At 42.1% G+C, this 6,947-nt stretch overlaps 1 protein-coding gene across 3 annotated transcripts in view; it reads left to right on the top strand.

Moving 5' to 3' along the window:
• Positions 1-6,947, top strand: part of LHFPL3 (LHFPL tetraspan subfamily member 3) — a 556,172-nt gene that overhangs the window by 165,572 nt on the left and 383,653 nt on the right. The gene's annotated exons all lie outside the window — the stretch shown is intronic.

The raw sequence follows: 6,947 nt of genomic DNA, 5'->3' as shown, positions 1-6,947 counted from the left end.
GACTTCCTCCTGGAGGTTCTTCAGGGGAGAGTTCCTTCGTTTTGTCATTTTTGCTATTTTTCTGTCTCTTGTCACCTTTAGAGAGCTCGTTGAGCACTGCTTGCTGTGCCTTTGAATATTTTATTTCCCTACTCAGCAGTATCTGGGTCTCGCTGTCATGCACACTTTGGCTTGTGTCTTGGTGTAGCCCTAAGAGGGAAAACAGACAGACAAACACAGAGGGAACAGTAACACACAAACGCACAGACAAATCAAACAAACAAACACATTAAAAAGGGGAAAGTAAATAAAGAGAATGGGGAGGAAAGAGACAAAAAGAGGAGAAGAAAAATAAAAAGGAAGGAAAAAAGAATAAAGGGGGCAGAGACAATAAAGGACAGTGGACAGTCTAAAAGTGTATGACCAGTTGAGGGGAGATGTAGGGATGAGATATAGGAGAATATATCTGGATTGCAAGAAGGTAAGAAAAAAAAAAGGGAGAAAGAAGAAAGGAAAATAAGGAGTAAAAATTTAAAAAAATTTAAGTTAAAAAAAAGTAATAATAATAACAAATACATACAGAAAAAGGCGAATAGGAAAAAAAGAAGAAAAAAAGAAAAAACTTATAAAAAAAAAGTGAAAAAAAAACCTAAAAAAAAAAACCCAGCAGCTCCCTCTGGTAGATAGGCGTGGTTTGATGTGGTAGGTCTTGGAGGCTGCTCTCAGAGGCTACGCCTTGGTGTTTGCGGAGATTAGATAGGCAGGCGGCACACCAAGTTCTGCTAAACTATGAACTATAGGCCACTCTAATGAGTCCGATCTCCTTTTGCCGCGGTCGAGTAGAGTTGTATTTTCCAGGCCTGCCTCGGTTCAAAGTTCCAGTCCATGCACTCTTTATGCTACCACAGATGGTGTTTTTGTTTTGGTTGCTGGCTTCTTAGGGGGAGGAATCGGTTTGTCTTGGCTCAGTCTGGGATTTCGGCTGCCCCTGCCTGAGGTGAGATGCGCAGAAGGAGGTGAAGTGCGCACCGGTCTCAGACCCAACCCCCAGCGGGGATCGCGTTAGCGTTGGGGGAGGAGAGAGTGCGCAGCTGTTGCCTGAGGCGGCGCCGGGAGCTGCTGGATGTGAGCTGGGAGCTCCTGTAGCCTGTGCGCGCGCACCCTGGTCTCCACCGCCGCCAATTCCCTGCCGGGATCACGCAGAGGTGGGGGCAATTTTTTCCCTGTTGGCACCTGGGATTCAGGTTTCGTGCGGCCAATGCTGGGGGCAAGATGCGCTGTGGAAATGAGGTGCGTGCTCCCACTCCCAAAACTGAGGTCGAAGTGAGCACCCCTGACACCACCACTGCAGTGGTGGCCAACTCCTTCCCAAGGTGGCGCTGTGCTGGAAGCTGTTCCTTCCCTTGTGCCAACTGGGTTCGGGATTTAGGCTACCCAGCAGTTATCTATGGAGTGAGCTTCTCTCTCCAAGTGCAGTTAAGCGTTCTTTATCTCTTCCCCAGAGACAGTACTATGAGCGTGTTCAATCTCTCTGTCTCTTCCCTTTGTCTCTCGGGCTCTGCGCACTTGCCCCGCATTGGGCTGGGGCTGCCACCTCCCCTGCCCATCTCAGGCTGGCCCGTTTTCCAATCTCCCCAGTTCGCACTCACTCCCTCAGGTATCCTTCAGGTTCTCTTCCTTCTGGAGTCCGTATTTTCTCCTTCCACTCTTGCAGATGAGAGCAATGCCCTTCTCAGTTCGATCAATGGGACAGACGAAGTTTAGAGAGCGCCCTTCCTCTCCGCCATCTTGGCTCCTCAGGAACCTATGGAACTAAAACAAAAGATCTAGCATTCATTTTATCACAGCCTCATAAGAAGAGGAGAAAGAGGTTGGGGCTGAAACAGTACTTGTAGAAGCATTGGCTGAAACCTTCTCAAATCTGGGAAGACACTTAAATCTATTGCTCCAGGAAGCTGAGCAGGATAAACAGGGCACACCCAGTGATATCCACAACAGGACTTTTCAAAATCAATCTTCTGAAAACAGACCCCCCCCCCACGCCAAAAGTCTCTAAAGCAAGTAGAGTAAAATGGCAACTTACCTCTATGGGGAAAAAAATTCACATGATGCTGCATTTCTCATTAGAAAAATGAGAGGAAAAGAGGAAGTTGGACACTATTTTTCAAGTGCTGAAATAAAAGACTGTCCACTCCAAATCCTACACCCTGAAAAAATATTTTTCAGGAATGAGAAAGAAATCAAGGTCTCACGTAATGGGAAACTAAGGAATTGGTCACCATTAGTCGAATCCTGAAGGAATTATGGAAGGAAATTCTCAGAACAGAAAGGAAACAGTGAGAAAAGAAACATTGGAATATTAATAAGGAAGAAAGAGAGTGCCTGGTGGCACAGTCGGTTAATCATCCAACTTCAGTCCAGGTCGTGATCTCACAGTTTGTGAGCCTGAGCCCTGTATCAGGTTAACTGGAGCCCTGCTTCTCTGTCCCTTTCACTGTCTCTCCCTCTCTCCCTGCCACTCAGTCACTCATGCTCTCTCTCTCTCTCTCTCAAAAAAATTAAAAAAAAAAAAAGAATGTAATAAGGAAAAATATGGGTCAATGTAGGCTTTCTTTAAAATTATAAGATAGGATTTTTTCTAAATGAATACAGCAGAATTATATTTAAAATTCATATTTAAATTAAATCAAATATTTTACTTAAACATTTAAATATTTAATATTCTTTCCCTTATTATAAATAAGGGAGAGAAAAGGGATACAGAAGGAGGTACAGTCTCTATACTTAAATGGTTAAATCATGACACTGATAGACTGTTGTAAGTTATGTATGAATAATAGACTACCTGAAGCAACCACCAAAAAATCTATACTAAGAGACAGACTATAGAACACAGCAGATAAATCAAAATGGAATTATAAAAAAATGTTCAAGTAACCATGGATAGTGGGATAAAGAAAACAGAAAAACAAAAACAAGAGAACAACTGAAACAATTAAAATGACAGACGCAAGTCCTAACATATTAATAATTACTTTAAATGTAAATGGTCTAGGGGTTTCTGAATGGCTCAGTTGGTTAAGCATCTGACTTCGGCTCATGTCCTGATCTCATGGGTTCATGAGTTCAATCCCTGTGTTGGGCTCTGTACTGACAGTTGAAAGCCTGGAGTCTGCTTCAGATTCTGTGTCTCCCTCTCTCTCAGCCCCTCCCTCACTCACACTCTGTCTCTTTCTCTCTCTCTCAAAAAAATAAATAAATAAAATAAATAAACGTTTAAAAATTTAAATGTAAATAGTCTAAACACAGCAAATAAAAGATAGATTGGTAGAGTAGTATTAGCAGGAATGCATAGATCAGCTGAACAAAATAGGGAACCCCCCAAATGAGCAGAGGTGCAAAAGCATTTCAATGAAGGAAGTCTTTTCAACAAATAGTGCTGGAGCAATTGGACATCCATAGGTATAAAAATTAATCTTGATCTAAGTCTCACACCTTATACAGAAATTATTTCAAAACGGTTTATGGGTTTAAATGTCAAACTATGAAACCTTTAGAAAAAATCATAGAAAATATTTGTGAGCTAAGGCTAAGGATGCTTGATATCAAAATGCAATCCACAAAAGGAAAAATTGACAAATTGGATTTTGTTAAAATGTTAGGGATGCCTGGATGTCTCAGTCAGTTAAGCGTCTGACTTCAGCTCAGGTCATGATCTCAAGGTTTCTGAGTTCGAGCCCCATGTCAGGCTCTGTGCTGACAGGTCAGAGTCTGGAGCCTGCTTCAGATTCTGTGTCTACCTCTCTCTCTGCCCCTTCCTCACCTGTACTCTGCCTCTCTCTTTCTCTCAAGAATAAGTGAGTGTAAAAAACAAATTTTAAAAAATGTAAAGAATGTGAAAGTGTAAGCTGTAGAATGGGAAAATACATTTTGCAAACCACATATTTGACTAGTATATAGAGTGTATAAAGAACTTGCAAAATTCGGCAGTAAAAATAAAGCAATTCAATTAGAAAACAGAAAAGAAGACATGAAAAGATATTCCATTGGAAAGAATATACAAATGGCAAATAAACACCTGAGAAGATAGTCTACATGGTTAGTCATTAAGGTTATGCAAATTAAACCACTACAAGGCATTAATAGACAACTATCAGAATGGCACAATAAAAAAATAGTAACCACCAAATTCTGGCAAGGATGTGGACAAACTGGATCACTCATATGTTGTTGGTAGGAACATTAACTGGTGCAACCACTCTGAAAAGAGGTGGGCAATTTCTAGGAAAAGTAACTGTTTTACTACCGTAAGACCCAACAGTCGGACTCCTGGACATTTATCCCAGAGAAATGAAGACCTGTATTCACTATTCACAAGAAAGCTGTATGGATACACAAGTATTCATAGCAGCTTCGTTTGTAATAGCCAATAATTGTAAACAACTCAGATGTCTTTTAATAGATGAATGGTTCAGGGACACCTGGATGGCTCAGTCAGTTAAGTGTCTGACTCTTGGTTTCTGCTCAGGTCATCATCTCATGGTTTAGTGAGTTTGAGCCCCACGTCAGGCTCTGTGTAGCAGTGTGGAGCCCGCTTGGGATTCTCACTTCCTCTCTCTCTTCTTCCCCACTCACGCTGTCTCTGTCTCTCTCAAAAATAAATAAATAAACTTAAAAAAATAAAAAATAGATGGTTCAAAAAAATTTTTAAATTGTGATACATTTATACTGGGGAATAGTGGGGTGGAGGGGCAGAGAGAGAGAGAATCCGGATCAGGCTTTGTGCTGTTGGCGCAGAGCCCAACTCAGGACGTGATCTCACAAACCAGAAGATCATGACCTGAACTGAAATCAAGAGTCGTGGGCGCCTGGGTGGCTCAGTCGGTTAGGCATCTGGCTTCAGCTCAGGTCATGATCTCACAGTTGGTGGGTTTGAGCCCCAGCGTCGGGCTCTGTGCTGACAGCTAGCTCAGAGCCTGGAGCCTGCTTTGGATTCTGTGTCTCCCTCTCTCTGACCCTCTCCTGCTCATGCTGTCTCTCCCTGTCTGTTAAAAATAAAAATAAAAAACATAAAAGAAAAAGAGTCGGATGCTTAACCGACTGAGCCACAGGGCATCCCTACATAACATTGTTTCAATGACAAAATTGTAGAATTAAAGAACAGGGTAATGATTACGAGGATAAAAGAGTAGGTGATGTGTGACAGGAGCTGTGGCTTTAAAGGACAGCATAAGGGAATCTTGTGGTGATAGTCGTGTTCTGTCACTTGAATGTACCAATGTCAATATCCTGGTTGTAATAGCATACTGTAGTTTTGCAAGATGTTACCTTTGGGGGAAATTGGGTAAACAGTATGTATTTCTTGCAACTGCATGGAAATCTATAATGATCTGAAAATAGGTTTTATTTTTTAAAACAACATGCACAGAACCAGTAGAAAAGGAAAGATTGAAGATGAGGAGAGAGAATGTGAAGGAGAAATGGGAACAGCAAGCTTTACTTTTCATTTAGGAGCTCTCCCTGGTGTTCTTGTAGGTTTAATTCCAATCCAGCTGTTTATTAAGAAGTTATAACACAGAGGAGATCTCCATTACATGGTGAGTCCTAATGTGTCGAGTGGAGGCAATAATTAAAGATGGAGAGAGGCAAATACAAACACAATTTTCTGTTTCCTCCTTGTAGTCCCCCGATCACATCCCCAACCCGGAGCAGTGGTTCTGCCTTAACTGCATAATGAGATCTTCAGGGGAGCTTTAAAAAATTCCAATGCCTGTATCCCGCGCCCCCGCCCCCAGAGATTCTGATTAAATTGATCTAAAGTATCTCTTGGGCATTAGCATTTTTAAAGGTGGAGAAGTAATGCAAAGTGTAGCCTGGGTTGAGAACCACTGGCCAAGTGCAGGTCCATAGCCTGTTTGAATCTTCTAGGTACACATTATGTGTTTGTTTTATTTTCTTAAGTTTTATTTACCTAATCTACACCCCACATGGGGCTCAAACTCCTGACCCCAACATCAAGAGTTGCATGGTCTTCTGACTGAACCAGCCAGTTCAGTGTTTGTTTTACGTTGAACGTGAAGGTACAGGGTTGTGCTGTGTGTAAATTTTCATTGTGCCTGTAGTGACAAGGGTAAGTATATCTTTTAAGGTCGAGGTTATATTTATAAATGATCCCAGTTAACATGGCTGTCAGCTCCCCCAGGAGGACTTCGCTGTCGGCCTCACTCGCCCTCTTTCAGCTCCTAGGACAGACCGTGTTTTCTTTTGCTACCAAGTTTTTAATATATACCATTGTCCTACCCAGGTCAAGAAATCGCTCCCTCTTTCTCTCTTTCATATAATCCCATTCTTCTTTCCATCCTTTGCCTAAATTAATGTCCTTCCGCTCTCGTGTCCTTTTTTATTTTAAGGTTTCTTTATTTTTTTTAGTCATCCGTACACCCAGCGTGGGGCTTAAACGTGTGACCCTGAGATCAGGAGTGAGATCAGGGGTCGCATGCTCTTCTGATGAACCAGCCAGATGCCCCAGTTCTCACTTCTTACGTCCACAGAGAAATCAGCCTTGTATGTTGCCATGAACCTCCCCTTCCCAGCACTCCTCACAGTTATAATTTCACAATTATTTTATAATTATCCCGGTAATGTCTGTCTCTCCCACTAGACTGGAACCTCTCTGAGGGCAGAAATCTCACCCTGAGAAAGCTCACTATTTACTCCCCAGCCACCAGTCACGTGCCTGATACAGTATAGGTGTTCTATAAATAATTCGTTGCCTGAATGAATCAACCAGTCTCTATTTAGAAACCTGGGAGTGTTCACCAGAGATAAAGGATGTCTTAAAAGCAGTTAGCTAGTAAAACTAGGTGATAACTAGTTAACATGACCTGGAACAGGTCACTAATTCTCCCTGGGGCTCAGAGTATGTGTTTGTGAAATAGGGATGATTCTCGAACTTGGCTGCACATGTT

This window comes from Suricata suricatta, chromosome 2, assembly GCF_006229205.1.
Source record: "Suricata suricatta isolate VVHF042 chromosome 2, meerkat_22Aug2017_6uvM2_HiC, whole genome shotgun sequence".
Classification (NCBI taxonomy): Eukaryota; Metazoa; Chordata; class Mammalia; order Carnivora; family Herpestidae; genus Suricata; species Suricata suricatta.
The sequence above is the reverse complement of the archived record's forward strand: the minus strand, read 5'-3'. Positions and strand labels throughout refer to the sequence as shown.